Raw genomic sequence first — 24,826 nt, forward strand, 5'->3', positions numbered from 1 at the left:
CAAGAAGCATAGCCCCTGTATATTTTCTGTTCTATGCATCAAACTTGGTCTGTTAGCATGTACATCTGTAGATAACAACCTACTTTCAAATTAAATGTGCTCAACTAGGTACAGTGTTCTTACAAATAGAATGTCCCAGTGAAACAGTTTGTGCTTCCTCCACATGGCAGACCATTTGGATTTCATTTCTACAGTAAATCAGGCTGCTCTCCAGCTATGGTTCACAGTTCTTTGTTGCCAACTAGCTACCATAATAAACATTAATAAATATTAATAAATGTTTCTATTGAAATAGTTTCCAGAGTGTAACTGGAACTGCCTTCAGTGAGCTAGTTGTTGTGTAGTGACAAGTGAAAATGCACTCTTAAAAAGCTTATCAGTTGAAGACAGAGCTTTTTTAAAAAATAAGCAAAGAAACAAAAAATACAATCTAACCTCAAATAGCAAAAAAGTTATTCTGTTAGAAATATATCCTACTTAAACAGGACATTTCTGTTTTCATTGTGCCCCAGTAATAAATGAAATTATGCAATAAAAACAATAGAAAAAACAATAAGGCCACAACTAAGCCACCATGGCAACCAAGTTTTTGCACAAAAAGTCCTGCTAAGGTGAGCAACCATACCAAGCTCATCAGAGCTTCTCTCAGCTTAAAGCCTTAAGGCCCTGTAAGTGCTGCACCACAGCTAAAGAGTGAAGCAGTCAGTACTGGACTTCCTTTTCGACATCAAGGGCAGTTACACTGCAGCTCCTCACGCTGAAGAATTTGAAGAGTTTTTGATAGCTTTCCCATTAAAATTTCAATTGATGTACTGTCTCTGTGCAACTGCTCTGTGTGACTATGTCTACCAATGCCCCTTTCTGTATCTGTCAAGCATTTATTTCCCCCATTCTGCCTTCCAACATGTATCTCCTTTTGAAGTCACTGAAGAATTTCAGACAAATTTGATAGATCAAGCTCTCAAAAATAGTAAATACCTACCAATCATGTGAAAATAGGCAACAGAGAAAAGCGGCTTCCACTGAAGAAGTAGCTGCTCAACCTACATTACCACCTAGAATCACAGAATCACTGGATTGCTGGGGTTGCAAGGGACCTCTCAAGATCAGGAAGTTCAACCCTGCTGCTCGAGCTGAGGCAGGTTGCCCAGGACCATGTTCAGTCGGCTTTAGAATGTCTCCAAGGATGGAGACTCCACAGCCTCTCTAAGCAACCTCTTCCAGTGTTTTACTATCCTAACAGTAAAAAAGTGTTTTCTTGTGTGTCAGATAGTCTTTCATGTGTTTTAATTTGTGCCCATTGCCTCTTGTCCCGTCACTGGGCATTACTGAGAAGGTTCTAGCTCCCTCTTCTTCCTTCTATCCCATCAGGTTTTTATACATGTTGGTAAGATTCCCCCTAAGCCTTCTCTTCTGGCTAAATAGTCTCCGCACTCTCAGTTTCTCCTCATATGAAAGATGCTTCAGTCCCTTCATCATCTTCATGGTCCTTAGCTGGACTCACTCCAGTAAATCTGTATCTTTCTTGTACTGGTGAGTGCAGTAACTGGAGCATCCAGAAGAACTCAGTCAGGTCCACGACTTCAAAAAAAATCAGTCTGTACATACAACTGTTGAGGTACTGAAATATCGACTGGTAAAGATCTTCCCGCTCAGGTTGAGAGACACCCTATTTGCAGCCAATCCTTAAATCTCACTAGAACAACTCCTCCTTGGGCAACTCACAAGAACTGTGCTAAGGGCAAAGCCCAGATTTAGAGCTAACACAAACAGGTCATTGTCATCATGTTGGCTACCAGCTTACTATGTACATGACCACAAAGATTGCTACATTAATAAACACAATGATTTTCATTCCATTCCTCTAGCTATTTTTATTCAAACCACATAATAGCCTTTACCACTAATCCTGTGATCTGACCTGCAGCAAATTAAGTAGACAATTTAAGTCAAAGCTTACAAACAAAATCCAGTACTATCCATCATAGGTCAATAGCCTTGTATCTAGATTACAGACTGCTAAATAGCTTCAGAGAGTCATTTATTAGAGCAAAATTAATGCTGACAATAGTTTTCAGCTGGTTAATCTTCTGACAGCTGCACTCTCTCACTTGTTCAAACACATTTCACATAGAAAAAATAAATTAGGTAGAAAAAAAGAGCAATTTGTTGTATAATGCAGAAGGCTTGGAAAATTCTCTTTTTAAAAACAAAAACCTGTTTCCTTCAGGGTAAATTTTATCATCTAGGGTTCTTACCAACTATCAGCTATTTTATCACAAGCAACACAGCGAATTTATAACACTGGCAATTTAAAAAAATTCCGGCAGGGAGTCTAAGAGTACAAGAACTGTAACTTCAGCTAAAAATAGAAATAAAAAATCATTAGACAAGAATGCACAGCTTTATTTCACAATCACAGATTCCTTACCAACAACACAAGCCAGTAAAGTATTATCAGCTTCTAACAGTAAAAAGAGCAATGAAGAAAGCAGCACAGCTAATACAATTTTAAAAAGCCAATGATTTTTTTTTATCTTTTGATTTTTTTTGAAGATCTCTTACCACCTAAGAGATGTATGTATGTACCACTGCTCGTTAGGGTCAAAAGTCCTTCAGAACAGATTTGTTCTTTCTAAAATACAAAAAGCCTCTTCTCATCTTCAGGGAATGGTTTTCTGAGAAACTGTATTTGTGATTAGCATATGAAGATTTCCTCTGCTGCAAAGCAAGACTGCTGGAGCCTGTGGCTGCAGTCACAGAATCACAGGTTGGTCAGGGTTGGAAGTGACTGGAAGCAGCCCGGCCCCGTCCTCCTGCCACCCACCCTTAAGGTGTTGGTACGCACGGGTGAGACCCCCCTCGGCCTTCTCCAGCTACACAGCCCCAGCTCTGCCAGCCTCTCCTCACCAGGGAGGTGCTCCAGGCCCCTCACCAGCTCCGCAGCCCCCGCTGGGCCCTCCCCAGCAGCTCCCCGTCTCCCGTGACTGGGGAGCCCAGCGCTGGGCCCAGCACTCCCGATGGGCCTCACCAGCCCGAGCAGAGGGGCAGGATCAGCTCCCTGCACCCGCTGGCCACGCTGCCCCTAACGCGCCCCAGGCTCCCACCCGCCTTCTCGGCCACAGGGCCACCGCTGGCCCGCGGGCAACCGGCTGTCCCCCAGCACCGCCCGGCCCTTCCCCGCAGAGCTGCCCCCCAGCAGCCCACCCCCAGCCTGTGCCGGTGCAGGGGCTGTCCCTCCCCAGGGCAGGACCCCGCGCTGGCCCCTGTGGGACCCCATGAGGTCCCCTCCCCCCGGCTCTCCAGCCTGCCCAGGCCTCGCTGAGGGCAGCACGGCCTGCTGGTGTCCCGGCGGTTCCTCCCAGTTTGTGCCATCGGGAGACCTGCCGAGGCTGCGCTCCGTCCCCTCAGGTCACCGATGACCCAGCTGAACAGGACGGGACCCAGCGCTGACCTGGGGCACAGCGCTGGCTACAGGCCCCCGGCTGGGCTCTGCGCCGCTGGTCGCAGCCCCTGAGCTCTGCCCTCAGCCCGCGCTCAGCCCATCACTGCCCGCTCACCCAGCCAGCTCCTGAGCTTGCCTGGGGGCTCGGGGGGGGGGCACTGCCAAAAGCCTGGCTCAGGTCAGCGTAGGCACCACCCACCGCTCTCCCCTCATCTACCAAGTCCTACGCTCAGCTTCTCTAGGATGATCCCCCCACACCTGTGTGCAGAAGGAGGTCGCACCAGCAGATCCCACAGAGTAGCTCAGCTCCATGTCAGGAGGTCATAACACCATCAGAGTTTTTCCCAGAGATATAAACTGGCAGGAACAGGTTTTCAAATATATATGATAAGAGGTCTAGCTAGTGGAGAGACATGCAAAAAAATGTATCTGGGAAGAACCATGTTGAGAAGTTATAAAGTAGTGCTGCAGTACTTTATACCACAGCATATAACGTGGAGATGGGTTTCCTGCTATGGTGCAAAAAGGTTTTGCAGTAAGATCTGAAAAATTAATTTATTTTATCAGAAGAGGTACATAAAGAACTGGTCTTCAAACTATCCTGTTGCTTCTAGCTGAGTTACATGTGGGGCAAGGATTAGTTCAATCCACGTGCTTCTCACTTTCATTGCCACTGGACTGCTCCATGAACCTGATGCAGAGTGGTTCCCAAGTTCAAAATTTTAGATGAAAATGTGAATAATGTGAATGGTGACTTAGAAGCCCTCATATGACAACAGAAACTGGTCCCAGCTATCCTGGGACAGTTTGGAGGTGACTTCGAGTTTTAGCCTCCAGGCCTGGCAGCCTAGTTCAGTAGCCAAGGCATCCTGGCCTTCCATATTCACTTTTCATTGCTTATTACAACAGTATTTAGTGTGTTAGAAAAAGTCTTTTTAATTGGCCACTGATGTTTCTGGTACAAAAAAAAAAAAAAAAAAAAAAAGGAAGTCTTACCTCTATAGTTACATCATTAAAGCAGCTTGGCTTCAATCACCTTGCTTATTATTAAGAATACAATTTGCTAGAAAAAAACAATGTTCATGTAAAGATGTGACAAGAGAGTATCTGCTTTTGGTTTTAATGCATTTATTGTTAAAAACAAATGATACTATAAGGCTATGTGTCACAGCATCATCACAGTGGTGATGCTGAAAACGGTTATGTTGCTGAAAACACAAAGCACCCAAGCATATCGCTGTGCCAAAATATTTAAACCACTGTTGCCTTGCACCTGCAGACAAAAAAATTTGTTGCTGACAAAGTTGAGAAGAAAAACTGAAACAATGTGAATACAGCTGTTTCAGAGACTCCAAAGGACAAGCTGGACATGAGGGCTGTAACATCAAGAAGTTTAGGCAAAAAACCATCTATTTTGTCATTTTTTAATTCAACATAGTCTATTGAGCACTTTTAACAACTAATTTTGTGATCTAAACTGGAAAAAAAAATAAACAAGAAAAACAGTGCTAGAGTTTTAATCCTGTCTCCCGTTTTACAATGTTGCACTCTCAAGTGTAAGAGTTGAGGCTTTGCCTGTTGCGCTTTGGGAAATGCAAGGGAACACTGGTCCTTTATTCCAGTATTTTTGCAAAAATGCAGCTTAAGTGACTGCAGTTGCCTCAGACAAGCAGGTTCTTGTCATGTTTGCTCTCTTTCAGATAGGTTGAACTTGAAAGCCTGCATCTGTGTATCTTTTGTGTGTGTGTGTTTTTAAGGACTAAGCAATTATTTTTAAGTACCTGCCAGCTCACATGAAATACTTTGTCTTTTGCAACTCACAAAAAGTTAAAGGAAGACACACAAGGAAAGATTAACAGAAAAGGTTACCACTGTTTTGCTACATATATAAATGCAAAACTAATTAAAAGGCACGTATAGGCGAAATCAGCTACAAATCCCTACTGGAAATAAATGCAGAATATTTTAAACCACACTATAAATTTAAAATAACAATGAGGATACTACTTATTTCATAAAATATAAATAGGGTATAATTTTTTTCTACTTGCTCCATAGACACCGTCTGCCATCCTCAATCTTTTTCCAGGAAACACACACATTAAACCGTCTCAGAAAAAAAAGCCCACAACAAACCACCACTCAGAGCACTTGTGTTTCTCCCTATTGCAAAAATCAGCATCAAAGCTAGACCTATGAAGCTATTCTGCTGCCATATAACTAAAACACAGTAAATCACTTAATTTGCTCAAAAGAACTTAAATGTTTTAACCAGTCTGCCATCAGCGGAGATAAAGAAGAGGGCCGATGGGACCGAGCAGCAATGTGAGCCGTCTTTAAAATGCAATTGTTCTAATCATTTTCTACAGATGCAGCCTCACAAGGGGCTGCTGTCACAGGGACCATTTACGACTTGTTATGGTGTCTCTATTGTTTACCAGGACGTTTGCTAAAAAGGCGACAGCTGGGACAGAAAGCTGCTCCTCAACGAACAATATAATCCCGTGAAAGTAATCAACAAATTTAAGGGTGTTAATTAACTTTACACTTTATCATGTTCAATTAGTTGTCCTTTCTCAAAAAGATTGCCGTGCACAATCGGTTTAGAGCGTGCCATGTTTGATTTGTAAGTGATCACTGTTTCTGTTTCAAAGTCCATGTCAGATGTTCTCTTGGGTTTTGGTGACACAGATGAATGGCTCCGCACATGTTAGGGGGTGATCTGGTTTAACATAAACCAGCATAACATAACCCCTTGTTAACGTATTGCTGGCCTTTGCAGAGCAAGAACAGAAACGCCCGTGCACACGGACGCACACATACATGCATAAAACCCCTGCAGCAGCACCACAGACAACGACTCAAAGTTTCATTTTTGCTGAAACGCAAAGACACAAATAAATGGGCAATTTTTCATCATTATATCTCAAAGCAAGACTTGTCTTACAGGGGCACGCTTGGGATCATTTCTTCCCAGCAAGATCCCTAGTTCTGCTGCATTATGTACTATGCACAAGCGCCTTCGTACATTTTACATAACACACGCTGCCTTTTCTAATGGCAGCTGAGCAAACGCTGGGTAGATGCGCTAACTTCTTGTGTATATCAAATTCTGTGGTGGCTTTTAAATACCTGTACTGCATTTATAATGGCAGAGATTCTAGAAGAAAGTTGAATTAATCTATTATTAAAATTTTCCCTTTAACGCACCATTCCTGCTTGCTAATGGGACAAGGCAAAGCTCATGATGAAGTGACAATGTACTTGGAAGTGTGCCTTAATGAAAGTCATTGCTGTTTTTCTCTTCTGATAAATAGAGCTTTGCATCACCGTATCTCATAAACTAGTGATGTTTGAACAAAAAGGGAAATGGAGATTCAGGTCAATGCTTTGAAGATTTATACAGCTAGCACTCAATATTACTCCAGACCAAAGCACGCTTATGGAAGTCGAAGCATCTCTTCACAGCATAATTCAATTTACAATTTCTTAAGAGTATGGCTGTACAAAGAAAAAAAGTCTAGCGGATTTTTATTCTGCAGCAACCAGCAAATTAAATACGCATTAGCATTGTTATTTAAGCAGTTACGTCGTACATAAAAACAAACTGCAAAAAAGCTCACCCAAAGCCCGAAACAAAAATGCAAAGAAAGCCCAATGGAAAAGTTGTTAACTCTGAAAGCTAATAATGGACTAGGTTAAATATTTAAGAGAAAATTATAGACTATATCAGAAATAGCTGAAACCACAAAACAAAGCAGTAGAAAACACTAGTTTTCTGCTAGGAAGATCTGCAGGGAGAAGGGAAGCGGTCGATAGATCCTTAAATTGGACGCAATAGCTGTTCTTCTATCCCAAGTTGGCAGCTGCTACATTTGCAGACCTGGTTCATTATTTACCCATAATGACCATCAAGCTCCAGTCAAAGTCAGATCACAACAACTGTCAGCAGCTCTTTTAATTAGCCTTCTTTGAATTCAGATAAATATCACAATAGCCCAGCTTCTGCTGAAAAAGCAACAGAAGACTGCAAGGAATAAGCTGCTCTGACTTCCTAACAAACAGTATTGTGAAAAAGTCCAGAGAATATGAAGTTGGTTGTTGTTTTTTTTTTTAATTGAGGAAGGTATGGTGATGTGCACATTATTATTTTTCCCTCACGCAATATTCATATCACGACCTACAATTCCTGTTTATGTGCAAATTTGTGCATCTCAAATGCCAACTCCAAGCGTTACTCCACAATCAAAAAGGTAAACTTTAAGAGATGGTTTACAGGTACTAATTAAATCTCTAACCTCTGTGAAATCATATGTTTTGAAAGACTGAATCAGAATTAAGGAATGCACATATTAACAGGATTATCCTCTCTCCTAATTTATCTCCTTCTGTTTGTTTATCCTCAGGGAACATAATCTTCTGTTGCATCAAGCCACTCTCATTCTCCCTGTGTCAGCAGCAGAATAATAATTCCCTCCTCCTCCTCCGCTCCCCCTCCCACAAGCACAGGCAAGAATGAAGGCGAGTGGATCAGACTGTGTGCATCAGCATTAATGCTCAATGCAGCTATTTTCTTAGTAGTAGCAGAGACTGAAAGAAAGATGTAAGAGAGGTGAACAATATGCTACCTGTTCTGGGCAGCCCAGCAAGAGAGGGAGAATTAAATAGTTTGCCTCCTACAATAACCTGAAGGCAGAAGATGCAGCCTTCTGTTGTAAGACTGCTGTAATAGCCTTTCTTTAGCACTTCCGTTGCTGGGTCCCTGTTTTGCAAGATGCTGTCCAAAGACAAAAGACAGTACCAAACTCTCCAGTCCCACATGCCAATCTGAGAAGTGTTGCTGTAAACGAAAGGATCTTCAAGAGCCTCAAGGAGAATACACTTAGGGTTTTACATGAATCATGAGGGTACATGTATATAAACAATAGGTACATACATGTATTATAGTAGCCTAAGATATCCCTTTTGGGCACAGAAAAATTATGTAAACATCCCCAGGAACTGAAGGTAGGAAGTAGTGTAGAGGAAAGGATAAAGAACTGATTAAACAAAATAGGCAAAATGGTAATGAGAAGCTTTATGCTTTTAAAGGAAGCCCTAAGTGGAATTGTATAGGGATTAGTACTTGAACTTGGCCACGGATGCTAGAATAGAAATCTTCAATCTGATTTAGATATATTATAGAAGGACATCAAAACACAGAAAAGAATATATAAATCACACAAAAACTGAGTAGAGGCTGTTTTTAAGGCAGTTTAATATGAGGGGAATGCACCAGGAAAATTTTACGAGACAGTATTAAGTAGCAACTGATGTCTCCAAAAGGATTAGCCAAAGAAAATAAGTTGCAAAAGGCAAATACATACAGAGGATACTTTAACTTTTTCAACAGAAGTACAAGCTGGAAGGCCTGATGAGATCGTTCTGTCTGCAGCATTTTTCCTTAAAAGCACCACATTTATTTCTAGTCATTGTAAGTCAAACAGAAATATCAAAGCACCTGAAAAGTTACCAGGTAAAAAGGTTAACAGCACTGCAATAAGAGAGGAAATGAAGTACAATTGATTAAGTTATTTGCTTATTTTTAATATCCAAAATACTCTATCAAAAACATTTTAAAACAGTAGTTCGAATCAGTCTTTTTTCCTATTCTCTCCCTTTAATCCATACTCCACCATAAAAGGCCTAGACAACAGAAAAATTCCTTAGGTGTTCTTGCTGAAGTACCAGATTTGGCTACTTCTTTACCCATTCCTAATATTTAGTTACATGGTCCAAATGTCATTTGGGGCTGCAGACCTATACAGAAAGATTAAAACACAACACTAAGTATCTACAGTTGTGGACAGCAAAACTAACTGCACAGAACTTACCACAGTTCAAAACAAGTATTTCATTTTTTATCTGAACATCAGCAAGAAGGCTGTACAGCCAGTGAAGAATGGGAGCAGCATATTCCGTATTTCCAAGATATCCAAGTCTCAAAGCGGACTTCAGGACAGTCCAAATGTAAAGCACAAGGCACTAAGCTATCTGATCAACCATTGCTAAGTTCTGAGTAAGCACAGCATCAAATACAACAGAAATATTGAATACAAGAGAAACAAAGAAAATAACCCATCATCTTCGTGCCCAGTGCTACTGTTTGAATTTCTAAGAGAAGATCCAAAAATGAAATATGAACATCACACAACTTCTCAGATACGTGGGCCAGCGCTAACCCCCTGCACAACAATTTAGCAAACGGGCTCTAGCACTATTCCTGTCTTGCCCAGATGAGGCTTCAAGTCCTAGAAATAAAATTTCATCTCAGTCACACAGCATGAAAACAAGAGTAATTTTTGTCTGGCATTAGAAAGGTGACAGAGCTGCATATTTAACACCCATTGAGGTCATCACAACCTTTTTCTTCAGAAGATTCCACTCTATGCAGCAGATCAGCAACCAGAAAATAAGACTGTGATGGGACTATAGGAGAAAAAGCTCAAAGGGATGAACGTCTATAATGTCCCTTTAGAAAGAGAAGGTAAAATCCCAGGAGAGCTGTTCTATCTGCTCTAACTAGAATCCACAGACAATACCAAAATTAACAACATCAAACCCACAAAAGCTTAATATTTGTGTGGGATAGCAAAAGCCACAAATAGAACCAATAGTCCACCCTGCCGTCACAACTTTTCATCTCATCTCTTCTGACTGAGCAACATACAGGCAAATTCATGACCAACAAAACCAGATGTGTGGCCAACCTTGCTGAGCTCTGTCAATTACAAAAAGCAGTTAGCCATACACCACTACATTTGCAGATTTTGCTAGTTGGACTTGAATGTCTCTGTATGCAAAGTATGAAATACTTACGCATTCTGCCTTAACTCCACAGTAAAATGCAAGCATGTTTACATGGCATCATGGAATAGCTATGTAATTGCTGAAACCCTTTTATTATCAAAGAAAAAACCAAGAACTTTTGAAGGAAAAATAAACCAGGAATTTTTAATATTATTGTTTACATTATTTCTCCAGTATTGGTACAACCATAACAAGCAATTAATCCCTTTAAAAAAAAAAAATACTTGAAATGCTTTAGTCCTTTATGATTTTCTTTGACATGGTATTCTCATATAGGTCCCCAAAAGCAACAAAATACTGTAGCATGCTTTTTTGCTGAATAACAAAGGCATTAAACACATTGCAAAAAAAAAAAAATCGCACCGAAGTATGCATTTAAACTGCATTGCTCAACAGGTAGGGGTTAAAGTGTTCTTAACAGAATGTTTGCTTCTTAGAAAGCCAGCTGCAGAAGCCTAAAGTCATGCAGGTAAATTTCTATTGATGCATTCATAAGTCCTTTCCTTTATATAAGAAAATAAAAACATCGTAAACACAGAAAAATGAAACAATAAGCATTAAAATGAGGTGGAACAGCATAGCATACCTATTCCTAAGCATTTCTAGTTCACCTTAGAGCTGAAGATGTAGCAATGCTATACGCCAGTCCCAAGCAGTAGGGGTATATTTACATTCACAGCATTTAAAAATTAGCTAGTATTTAACAGCAGGAATATAACAGAACTTTAAAATAAAATAGCAACATACAGCCAGAAAGAAGCGTCAGACAGGTAATTTTAAAATAAATCCATCTGCAGTATTTTCTGCTAGAGAGTTGCCCAGCTGTGAGTTTTAATTTTACCTGTTTCTGGGTACAGTCTATGACAGGACAACTGATAAAGCTTTACTAACTGAAATCGGAAATGAATGCTTAAATAATAGGACTGTAGACCGCATTGAACATTTTTGAATGAACTTTTGAACCTTGTCACTGTCATCAGTGGTATAAGTCTCAAAATTTTTTCTTAGAATCTGAACCACTGTCAAGAGTGCATTGCTTCAGATATGTCCGTCCTTTCTGCCAGCACTTTGGCATTGAATCTTGCCACTGGATACAGTAAACAGCCCACACGGTCCATCTCTCAGCTTCTCCTTTAAAATATATGCCTATTCTTAAGCATGCCTAACTCTACATCCATAAAGTAACAAAGCATTTTCTGCTGCCCAGTTTCAGCATATTCACAGTTAATTCTCAAACCTTTTATTTGGCACTGAAAAGACAAAGCAGTGTAATAATGCAAGATGACAACTGCTAGAAAAGCTGCCTAAACTGGAAAGATACAGAGCTTCCTTTTAAGGAATCCCTTTGTTACAAGGCCTTTCCCAGTTCTATTTCCTGTTTAGGGAACCTCTGCACATAATTCCATTATTACTCCTCTGCAAAACAGTGTATCTCTTTCAGGCGACAAGATTTAGCTTTGCCATCCAGCCTAAAATGCAATGTACTTTTCAGTGTTCTCAAATGTATTTGATACCACTTATCCAATGAGTTCAAACCCTGGTAATTTAATTAAAAGTCATACTTCTTTATGTATGAATTAATTTTAAGTTTAGTATGGAAATATTTTTAAAAAGAGAGACTATTTTTATTATTACTTTTATTATTTCAGGATCAGCACATATGCAATCATATGGTTCAAATTTACAAATCTTTACTTGCTCCAAATGCTGCACTTCCATGAAACAAAACACATTTTCATATTTAACTGTACTAAATGACAACTTCAGGAGACCCAGTATAAAATAATTCATGTACCTCCTTTTCCCCACTACCTGTAACTGTTCCAACACTATAACTTAGGCAATTTTGCACAAAACCAAATTAACCTTTTTTCTTTAATGTAAAGTATCTAAAGTCAATACTCTCCCTGGTTTTCTATTAAAAAAAAAAAAAAGAAAAGAAAAGAAAAGAAAAGAAAAGAAAAAGAGTGCATTTTGCCTATGAACAGAATCAAGAGGGTAACAAAGTTAATTATTTCTCATAATCAGTAATTATGATTAGATAAGAGAGTCTTTGGTAATGAACTGCTCTAATGATGGAGGACCTCCATCCTAAGAAATATAATAGTACATTAACATAACTGTGTATGCAAAGTATATAGAACCACTGCCACAGTTAACTTGTCATTGAATGATTAAATAGGAATTCATAATTAGAAAAATCCACAGTGTAATTTATTGGCCTTCCTGACAGTTCTGGTTCATTAGAAGTTGATTACCGAACAGTGACCCCTAGTGGCTCACAGCTTTTTCATGCTATCTTGTTTCTCTTGGCCGTTTTAGATGCTATTTAACCGGGGGGTGGGGGAGGAAGCAATTGGAGGAATTTAAAATGTTTCCCTTCATAATTCCTATTTTTTTTCCTTCTCTTAAAGTACATAGTGTAGCAACTGCTTTAGAAAAAGGTTTCACTTTCTGTAACCATTTACATGAAAGTGTAAAAATGTACATATTTGTGAATCCCCTCCCAACTTCGCAGTTTTAAAGTTAATACTGAGGTTAACATGGTTCTCATGCTAATTAATACTTAAACACTGATTAAACATAATGCCTTCTAGAAAAAAATACTATTTTAAAAAATCACTTCTCCAGTGAGGTTACAAAGACCTTGAGAAGTTCATACTTCAAGTAAGCCTTTGTACCAAGAGTCACTTTTGCACCAAAAAAATGTTATACTGGCTCAGATGGAGGGGGCAGAGGACAAGGAGGGAGGAAACTCCCCAGTTCTCTGCTCCAGGTAGTAGAAAAAAAGCCCAACATTTCACATTAATTGCTAAACACATGCCTTGCAAAACTCTTAACTCAGATTTCATTTTTATGAATGCAACTTAAATTTTAAGTAAGATTTGCTTTAAACTGCGTAGCCTTTTAAGCATTAAAGAGTGGAATTTCCCCTCATTCAACATAATTAATCCACTGTTAAGCTATTTAGGCAGTCTTCTATTTTAAAATTTTCCACTATGGTAGATACGCTTTTTCTTGCACTAGGACAGTGGCTTTTTTTAAAAAAGTATGAACGTTTTTAACAGGAAGTAGCACATCTGAAACTAATATAGAAGCCCCTGAACCCCAGCGTTAAATAAAAATCCATAGTCAATGAATACAAGCTATTTAAATTTCAGTTGTTTTCATTTTGCATCTTGTTCTTTTTCCAAAACTAACATTTTAGAAATGATGCACATGTATTTTTCTTCACTTTTGTCTAACACGGAACTGGCTACAAAAATTCTGTTCCTTTATCGGAGAAAAGCCAGAAAATAAATCGCATAGTCCTGTTTCATACATAAGATTTTTTTAGAGAACTACTCCAGTCTCCGAAATGGGGAGAAGTCCGTCATCCTTGTACGCTGGAAACACCTTTAACAATTACTATAAACGGAGAAATGGATAGCTACAGGATAGAGATCCCCACCCCAATTTGCGTGTGTGTGCGTGTGCGCGCAGATGCACGTGTGAACACACACACACACACACAGAGGATTCTAGCTGTTTGTGGCGATGATTTAATATAGTGACTGGATAATGAGCTGTGCTCCCTGCAGCAAGTGAATCACCATTTAATGCTATTATCAACAGTTCATGACCCACCGGCATGAAATGTCAGCCTGATTAATCTGAACACTACTGACCTCAGAGAGAAAAAGCTACCTTATTGTCAGAATTTAATATATAATAAAATAATACACAGGATACAAATGCCTGATCAAGCAAAGCCATTAACAGAAAACGTACTTTATTTTGCTCTATTGTTTCTTTTAAACTCGCTAAGGCATTTTTTTTTTAATTCTAAATAAATACTTTTGTCTAGTGAAGCAGGAAGCAATCCATTAGGACCTATTATTCTGATGTACAGTGAAACATTTAAAAATGGCTGTCCAAATACAAACCCCAGGTTGATACAAATAAGAAAAAAAATTAGAATATGCTAGTGTAGGACTTGCTACTGTCAATTTGTATCAGGATATGATCAGAAATGTTTCTTGCTTTTCTAAGGTCACCATGGCAATAAAAATACTGATCCATAAATAGGAAACGGTTTGCATGAGTGATGCTGCATAGCTGACAGAAGAAAGCTACCTCAGGTTAATAAGAACAATACACTTTGAAACAGTTAGAAACTTGTGCCAGTTATATTCGTGAATATAAGGGACACCCCACCCACCCCTCACCCACCCATTTTATTATATTGACAATGAAGATTCTTGCTTTTGTAATTCAGTATCATGATAATCATGCTATAGCTCCAGTCAACACAATTTTTATAAATTTATCTATTATCTGTGGAGAATAAACCCTGAAAACAAGAAACCCCCCACATTTACCAGTCATGATGAGGTTAATACAATTTTGCTATCTCTTTTCCACGTCCCTCTCTAATTTAACCTGCCTAAGAGTCTTATAAAAAAATGCAGAACTTCTAAGCCAGCTTTTGAAATTACATTAACTGACATAAGCATAGTAACCACTATGGTTTATTGTTAAAATGCAGTATTGCAAAGTAGATGAAAACTGCTGCAGTTACTTTTAAAAGGAAAACCGCAACAGTTTCATCCCTCACTTTGTACTGTTGTCACCTGGTACTGAAAGGGTTAAGGGATTTTCAGGACAAGGGACTAGAAACGAACTAGGTGAAATCCCCCAAACTGCCCACATGTGAATGGAATGACCGTGGGTGAGACAAGAATGATTATGCCAAGTATTGGCTTATAACCACTGGCAGTTGAGGAAAGAAGAACATGTCAAACTGACTTGACTAAAACTTGGACAAAACATGAACCCCAATGTCTGAACTCCTAGTTCAGAGCTCTGCTGGAAATTTAAAGAAGGAATAAAAGAATTCTGGACACCTACGCAGGAAAGTAATTCATGCTGCCAGCACAGACATATGTTTAAGCTTTGCTTTTCCATTCAGAAACCAAACAGTTCTTGTATGCCAGCTGACTAATAAGTGTTGGCTTGTTTTGCAAAGGCTGTCCTATGTAGCTGCAAACACTGCTAGCTGCAGTGTGCCTGAAAGGGTAATGATATCCAGCAGCAGTTTAAAACCCCTTCTGCACACCTCCTCTGAACTTACAGAGGGAAAGAGGGGTTTGCCATACAGTACAACGGCCACGGCACGTTCACTCCTGGAAACATCAGACCTAGTACTAGGAAGTGTTAATACAGAGGCGGCTGTACTTAGGTCTCCATCAAGCACAAACCATTCACCTGTCTGCTAGGATGCCCCAAATCCTTTCTGTTATCTGAAAGTGATGACCGCCTTCACAGTCATGGTGCCCTTTTACTCTATTGTAGATTAGCTCAGCTATGAGCCATCCTTGAAGGGTAAACAATTTTCTCATTTTAAGCCACATTCATTTTCTGTTTTCAAATTTTTTGATTCAGAAAAAACCAGACTGCATTAGAAATGCACTGAATCATAAGCACTGAAGAGATGCAATTATTGTGAGTACTGAAGAATAAAGTCAGAGAGTAGCCCAAACCCTCCCATTTTCAAGTATTCTCTAGAATATTTTGGCATGCAAACAACTGGTTCAATAGATTTGGACTTGCAATCTTTCTGTGATTACTCTGGTCTTACAATATATAATTAGGAAGCATTCATTTTTTTTTGCCCCAAATGCAGCCCAATCAGAGCTTTGGGCTTTCTTTCACAAAGAATGATAAGGAAACTGGAAAGGATAAGTGATGTACAGCAATTTATTTCAGAATACAAACTTAATTCTAATAAAAACTCTCAAACAGCGAAGTTTTCCTAATTTTTGTATTGTCTCTTCGCTTAGATTAACAGGGGTGGATCATGTATAAGAAGTATGGCTCTGGCTCCTGCTGTATCACTTACTCATCAACATACTGCAGTTCAGTGGGGGCTTTAATAAGGAAAATACAGAAATATGATCAGGTCAGTACTTAATATAAACTTTTTTGGCTGCATATCTAGAGTCTCAGCAGGAAGTCAATCTGTGCTCTCTGTACGGAGAAACCTCAAAGAAGAGGCTTTGATGACACCTGCATCTCCCTTTTCCTAGAGAGCAGGGGAAAGAAGGAAGACAGAGGTGTTTATTGACTTACAAAGCATATTTAATTCTATATAGTTTTAAATACACAACTGCTCCAAATTTGAGTATTCAAAAATACATCAAAAATTAAATGCTTGAACCAGTTACTGAGCAACTGGCATAAAAATAAAGCATCCACACCAGAAATTAGTCAAATTGGCTTAGACTATACACAGACAGTAATCTTACCTGCTAAACACAGTCTCACATTAAGCTTTTATCAGGGAAGGTAATCATACCTGCTACAACATTAGAAATACCAGCCCCTTAATCACTTTTGGCTAAACTTACAAGGTGAACTTTGGTATTTAAACAATTCATTGTGAAGAGTAGATTTTTTCAGACTACATTCCTTGTCTCTGCGCAGCCTCTATATATTTATAAAGAAGTACAACTCCTCACTTTCTTTGTGCAGAATGCACACCAAAAAAACCCGAAAAGGGATCAGAATCACCTACAAGAAGCAAAGATGCAGCACTTGCTTTTAAAAATGCTGGTTTACATCTCATGTCCAGGGTTAGCTAGAACTTATCACAGGAAACTGTAAAATGGTTATGTAAGCATCTCCAAATGTTTCCAAAGTCTCCCTTTTTGAGGTAGCTGTTCAGTGTTTTCCTTTGAGATTTGCACTATTGTGCTGGCAGAGACTGGTCAATCAATAGTATTCTTAATAATAGTATCTTTAAATTAATGCAAAAAAATTTCTAAATGACAGGTTAATGTCCTGAAAAGGACATTTACAGAATCAGATAAAAATGCACTTAAAAGGTTTCTGCTTATTTAGCATACGGACTTACGGGGATTATGTACTCATCAGACTTAAAATATTTCCCCACTCCAAAACAATATATATATAAAAAAAATTCAGGGTGGCAAGGGAAGACAGTTTTGTCAAGTATGTTCTCTACATGCCTAATTAAAAAATTAAATCCAATGGACACAAACCAGTGATTTTCTCAGTCATCATTGCTGTCTGAACAGAAATACTTTGAAGTTCCCATTCTACAAGCCAAATCTTGTGAGTTTTACGTTGCAGTATCACAGGGCTCAACAAAATTTATAACTTGTTATTTCAGCCTTCTTCGATGAACAGAATAGATACAAAAATTAAGGAAAAGGTTTAATGGTATTATTCTACTTCTTTCAAAGTAGAACTTCTTGTGAATTACTTATTGCATGCTAAGTATTTACTGCAGTCAATAAGAAAAAAAACCAAGTAAAAATGTCTAAAGCCTATAAAACAATCAAGCAAGTCTTTATTTTGACAATTTCTCTTATTCATTCTCCATTCATATAGAGTTCTTTTAAAAGACAGAACCCTTTCCAAACAGTCTCTTAAGTGGTATCAAAATGTTCTTGATAAAAAGAAACCCACCCATCCCTCCAAATTGTGGAAGTTTTTGGTCTGATTTTAACAGTCTAATCTATCTCTTCTTGAGACAAAAGGAGGGAACTCACATCCTGCAACAGAACAAGATGGATTAGACAGATAAATTACTATAGGACATTATACAGCTGATTCCAGATAGTGCCAGAGGGGCACCAGCCTGTTAAATCCAGGGTGCAGTAGTTCAGGCAGGGAATTCGAGCCAGCTTACAGAAAACAGAATAGGGACTCAGCATTAAATTAGCGTGCTAGAGCAGACTCAAGGACTGGATGAATGGGATGCTTCACAAGGCTGTTTCACACTGCTGTCACCAATACAGAGCCCTCTGTGCGCCTGAAGGTCTCTGCTGCTATCAAGTATCCTAAACGCTGTTGGGTACAACACCCCGCTCCATCAAAAAAAGCCTCCAGCCTGATTAAAGTCAGGGTGCAGAAGTCCACGCAGGGAATCCTAGCCCACCTGCAGAGATATGAACCACTGAGAGGAGGCTTACAGCAGTCCCCCCCCGCTACCTTCAGGTTACAAAGAGGGCAGGGAAGAGCCTGCAGCCTGGTTGCCCTGACTTGTAACACAGCATGGCTACAGTAGAATTAAGCAAGACTATTCAAGGCGCCCAAGATTTCAGAAGTGTAAGGCAGGGCCTAGGTAAGCATTGTGGTAAGTCAAGTCATAATCATAAGTGACAGGACTAATCAAGTGAGGAAGGCAGAAAACCTGGTGGCAGAATCGACTGGTCAGGTTTACAAAGGCTGAATGCTACTTGCCAGAAAGAAAGAGAACACAGTAACAAGGAAGGGACTAATGTTCAACTTTGACTTAGAATTTTTCAGCAAAAAGGTAAAAGTTAGGGCTACTGATTTGACAGAAGTCTATGGATGACTACCCCATAGGAACAGTTCTGACACTGATGCTTGAAGAACAATAGAAAACAGGTATCTCCTCCAGCCTTCCCAAAAGAAAGTGAATTAATAAACTCAGTGAAGCAAGAAGATCCTTAAGAAATGAGGATGGTGAGGGATACTACATCCAGTAAAAACCCTATTCTTAGTTTCCTCAGTTTGTGAGGGTTTGCATACATCAAGAAAGGGTCTGCCCACACCAGTAGACAGTAGGCAAGTACTTGTTCCAACTATGTCACCTTGTAAACAGGGAAAAGTAACATCAATGAGGACAGAATTAATAAATGGGTAAGAATATTCCTGTTAGTGGTTTTATTACTGTTTTGAGAGTGGAATGACCTGGATTCTAAACTGGTGAAGAGGAACTTTCCCAAGTTTGGGAGTGGGGACGGAATTTAAATCCGACAGCTTAATGCTTGGTGTCTGGAGCTCAGGGATGTTAGGACCAAGCAACTTGGAACAAGAGAGGGATAGACCTAGTATTTTACATCATTTCTTGGAGGACGACAGAGGAAGAGATTTCTAGTATTATTACATATTCTTTCCCTACCCATACAGAACATTTGTGCACGCTACCCAAGTAAAATAGTTGTTGCCTTGTTATTCTTTCCTTTACAGTGTATTTCCATAAACTGCTTCATTTAACTGAACCTGCTAGAATACAGCAAAATTAGTACCCATGGAAGGGATACAGGAGTAAAAAGCTCTAGTGTTTCGCCTTAGAAAAGTATTAAGTGCATAAATGCATTTCTGTCACTGACTGGGCATGCTTGGCTAGATGCAGAAACATCGGTATTGAATCTAAACATGTAGAAACTAACATCAAGTGATAGATTACCAAACAAAATGCTGGAGAACAGGTTAGTCCTGTCCTTGTTAAAGGATGGAAAAAGCTTTCAGAAGGTTCTCTCTCAGCAGTAAAGCAGCAGCTATTTAACAGAAGCAGGTTTCTGACGCATCTTAACAACTCTCACTGGTGACTTGTTACATCTTACCACTGGTCCCTGCAGGTCCTGTACCCTGACAGGCAGAATGAAAAGATTCTCTAACGGGGCCACTGGCTGTCAGAAGCCACCAGCTGGCCTGCCAGGGCTTTGCAATTGCAGAGGCCAGCTGACAGTCTGGGTGTTGCTGACCATGCTGAGAAACGTGCCACCCAGCTGCTGTGTGGTCACGTCCATCTGGAGATCTCCAGCCAGACAAATCTCTGGGCCTGTCAGATCTCTTCAGCAAGCCTTGTTATGCAAATTCAATTACTCAAGTGTGCCCTATTACTGCTGGCTAACTGCTCCTAGAACCAATTTCACACTGACAGTCAGCTCACATTTTTACCTACCAAAAGTACCTCATTTATTCTTGCTCAACTACTCCCTTGTATCATTAAGGCAGAACAGACAGAGTCCATAGTACTGTAACCTCTCTGCAGTGGGTTACTATTCCTTGCAAAGAGCTTAGAGAGAAATTAATTTAAAAACATACAGCATCTAATCAAACATGAGTTAAAGCCACACTATCTACATAATTTACCACTAGAAACAGGAATTACCAAACTTTGACAGAATTCTAGCTCATCTGACTAGTATTTTAAAAGGCAAGCAAATAAACATGAAACAGAATATTCAAGAAAGCGGTGAATTGCGTTTGAGGTATTTGCTTTGATACAGGGGTACAGGTAATGAAAAGCAAGATTTTTCATTTTACCTAGCATGCTGCTGTTTAGATTTGTTCAACTAGCAGGACTGCTGCAGCAATAACCACCTACATCTTTCACATATTTATTTACTGAATCTAATTTAGATGTAGTCTGAGCTACTAGTAGTTTTCCCTGATGCAGAGATATGAAAGATTTTACTTAGAGTATTCATCATGGAAGTACAAAAATGGAAAATAGAAAAGTTTGGTGAAGATTTAGAAAGGAAGAGTTAAGCATTGCACTGTCGATTTGCTCAGTACAGAAATAAAAGTTTACACTCAAAATATGATTATGAAATTGCATGCCTACATTTTGAAAAGTTATTCAAAAGCTGACACAAGAATCACTAGCAGATAAAACACTTAGCTAGAACAAACTAGTGTAAGTATCTATATCTAACATACAAGACATATTTAAAATATTTGTGTTTTTCAAACTATCACCAAGCAAAAGAAGTATTGTTAGTGAACAAGAATACTGGAGAGGTTTTCTTAAGCAAAGAATGCAACTATAATGAGTACAAGGCTACAGCACCATTACTTAGCTAGATCAATATGCAGTGTGTTTTACAACCAATTCAGGTCTCAGGACAGATGATAACAAATCCAGCCAAGTCTCTCAAACCGACTTCTCTTTCCCTTCATAGGAATGAAGTGGCCTTTCTAAGTGTTGATTCATCTTTTCAACTCCATTCAACAGGAAGTTTCAGCAAAGAGAAAAGGATTGAGGGGAGATTTACTTAAAAAACATCATTTACCCTCAAAAGGTTTTGTCTTCAAAAAATGACTGCTAAACAGATTTTTTAAAAATCAGCGTTGGAAGACTGTGGGGAAAAATATTTAGATGCAATCATAAGACTATGAGTTGATTAATGCCTAGGAACCTGAGCTGTTGTGAAGGAAGGTATGAGTCAAGCTTTGGGAGAAACTGGAAAGATGGCACAACACACCGTGCTGGCAGAACACTTGGCATGAGCAAGGGAGATGGGAAGAAAGATATATTTGAGAGAGAAGCATTGTGTTAAGTCTTGAAAGGGGGAGATATGTGATGCAGACAGAAACTAGGAAAAAGATTCCAGGAACACATTTACAGCAGACTGCAAGAAACGATGACTTTAGATGAAAGATAATAGCAGGGAGACAAAGGACCATGAGAGGCCAAGGAGAAGTTAAAATATACCCTTTGCCAAGGCCTGAGATAACTGGGTCATGGACCATGGCCATACCAATAGTAGGGAGAGATTCTCAAACAAATCTAAGTGAAACGTCTGCAATATGTAGAACACACCCAATTTCTTGGAAAAAGAGAAAAAAAAATCAAATATGATATTGGGACTGGAGTGTGAAAGAGAAAAGTACTAGTGATGGGGAGGGACACAGCTGACTAGAACTGTGCAACAGCAAAACTTTTCTAAGATTGTAAAATGGTGGGAGATGGAAAGATGTTTTTGCAAAACAGAGCACATGATAAAGAAACTAAGACACATCTGCAAGTACACAAGAAAATGGATATTTGAATTCAGAACAAAACTGCTACAGACAGAAAAAGTGATTTTGAAACAGCCTCATGTTTATTCTTCCATTTTTATAAAGGTACTCAAATTCAATTAAGCAAGGTAATTTAAGTCAAACTCACTGAAGGATGCTAATAAATGTTCTAAACAATCTCAAAGAAGTCAGAAAATTTACCATTCCCAAAGAAAATTTATTTTTGTTGAATTGGGCAGAGGTAGATGGGAAAAAGCAAAAGAAAAGTATAATAGAAATGCACACTATTGGCACATCTGGTTTTGATTTAGGAGCACTGCTTTTAAGGAGCTTTAAGGGCTCCTTAATGCCTCTAATGAAGCCAAAGATATTTTTGTGAAAATCAACTGAGGGATGTGCATGGAACTCACATCCCTCTCCCCATCCTCTTCTTAAGGAGGTGGCATGTAAAAGCATTTTCTAAACAAATGGGAGACTAGGAAAGTCTGAGAGAATACCAGATCTAAAACAAGTTTCATTCTACTTTCTACCCACAAAAACCACAGTATCCCTATTGAGGGATAAATTAGCACTCTGGGAAAGTTCTGTTTCGTTCTGTTTCATTGAACTAATCCTGAGTGACACCGTCCAGACAAAATGACATGGACAGCTCTGATGACACCACCCTCAGGCTATGGGTGTCTGACAAAACCAAGTCAGTTTGCTACAAAATTTCTGTAACAATAATGTAAATATTGTTCTCAGACTCAGGTTATCCTTCTCCATTTACATGACATTAACATTTATTTATTACAAATCAAGATACAACTGTATAAATTGAAGTTAAAGAAGCAATACTGACCCACTTTCAATTGGCAAAAAAGACATGGACAGATAATCCAAAGACAGGTATTTCAATAAAATGGAGAAAATCTAATGTCAGCTAACTGGGCCACCTGAGAAGTACCTTCAAGATGATAGGATTCCACCATTTGATATTATCCAGTTCTGACCCACCCTAAGTACATCAACTAGTAATTTCACTTTCTGTATTCCTTCGTCACAGAACTGACAGCCAAGCTCCTAATAGTCCAGTGTGTAACTATTTCCCACCAAGAGAATGAATGCAAGTAGATGCTGAAGAAATAGCTCCTTTAGTTGATTCTTAGCCCAACCTCTTGTTCCCTACCAGAAGTAAGAAGAGGTGCACTGCACAGGTATTTTTAAACCAAGCTATTAGAGCACTGTGGTTTTCCTCCAAAAATGCCAAAGAAATCACAGACTGTTCAGGCAATTCTCATGGCAAGCTTTATTCCCACATTATGCAGGATTCTGCACTAATGTTTCACATGAAACATCAACTTTAAAGCCCACATGGTTCAAGGTTCTCATTAAAACTGGTGGAGCAGCTTAGCCTCCTGCACACACACACATACAAAAATTCCAGAGTTAAGAAGAGTCAAGAGGGTGGTTTTTTTTTCAATCTGAAAGGCTGAAATCCTACATGAGAATAACATGAAAATTATTTTTTCTTAACCTCTGTCATTTCCTAGATCCTGACGCAGTGAAGTATGAAAATCTATATGCCTCCTGGATTTTTGTTTAATTGTGTCTAATGAAGCTGTGGGTATTCTTGGTAGATATATATATATATACTGATTTAATTCTTTAATTTAATCCTAACAAGCTTCTGCTCTAAACGGTAACTTATGTCAGTGCATTAATTTCATTGATTAATACTGCACTGCATTAGAAAAGAAAAAAAGAGTGCTAGTTTTTAGTTTGTTGCCTTAGAATTTTCTTGAATGTCCCTTGATCATCATACCTTGAGAAAAGCCAAACATGGACAGGCTCTTTATTCAATCTATACTATGCCAGTGTATACTTGCACCACTACCTACCTTTGGAGATTTAATTCTAAAAAGGAAACTATTATTATTTTCATCCTTTTCCTTTGTTTCACCTTCCCTTTCAACAGTCTGAAAGTCTGCCCATTTTAGATGCATACTTGTAAAAGCTGTACAACCAGAATATTTTAACCATAAAGCTGTGGCACAGAACACATTTCTATACTGGATTTACATTTTAGTAGTATTTTTTCAGACCTGCTTCTCATATACTCTATCATTTATTTGTTTTGTATGCTGATCCACATTAAACAGAAGCTTTCACTAATTAGCATGCAAGGATATACAGCGAGTGGCTTAAAAAAAAGAAAATGTCTTAAGTGCATTCAGCTAATTCAAAACCAGGCAGCAATGAAAAGTTAATCAAGTGTTTTTTCCTCAGTGAGTACCACTTTACATTTATCAACATTGAACTGTATTTGACTCCATGCTGCTTGATCACGTATCTTAATTTGTTGCCATACAATTTAATTGAATGTACTTTTGTCATCATAGCCCCAAAAAACGCAATGAATCTTGGTCTTTTCTACCCTCAAGTGACCAAGATAATTTTAACGGACTTGTAAAAGATACAACTTTTTTTTTCTTTTCTTCCAGATAACCAGTTTGCAATGTGGAGATGAAACTGTGGGGGTGGAAGGGAACTCTACCACCTGTAATACTTCCAGATTCACAGAGTGGCAGGAGGTAGTAAGAGGTGCAGAACAGTAAGGAAGAATAAGAGAGCTGTACTCTTCCTGAAAGCAGAGACAGATCTCAGAGAGATTAGAGAAGTAAATCTCTTTAGATCAGAATCAGTTCACTGAGGGCCACTGCCACTGATTAAAGGGCATTTTAAAGGGTTAACCTTTATGTCCAACAAGAGCTTCTAGTCATCCAGGCTGCCAGAAAATGCTTGGTCCTCTCCTTTTGCAACGATTCGCTTTGGCTACGCAGCCTGTCACATCCAGTCACTACTGGTGGCAGACAAGGGTTTTTCCTAGGCTCACTGGAATACAGTTGAGGGAGAAGAGATCCTTTACACCAGAGGTGGCTTCTGCATGGTGCTGAGAACCTTTCAACAGCAGCTGCTTGGTATCTG

General features: G+C 39.0%; 1 protein-coding gene across 1 annotated transcript in view; it reads right to left on the minus strand.

The window, feature by feature from the left end:
• Window positions 1-24,826, minus strand: part of HIBADH (3-hydroxyisobutyrate dehydrogenase) — an 84,925-nt gene that overhangs the window by 14,958 nt on the left and 45,141 nt on the right. The window lies entirely within an intron of this gene.

The sequence above is a fragment of the Falco biarmicus genome, chromosome 4 (assembly GCF_023638135.1).
Source record: "Falco biarmicus isolate bFalBia1 chromosome 4, bFalBia1.pri, whole genome shotgun sequence".
Taxonomy (NCBI): Eukaryota; Metazoa; Chordata; class Aves; order Falconiformes; family Falconidae; genus Falco; species Falco biarmicus.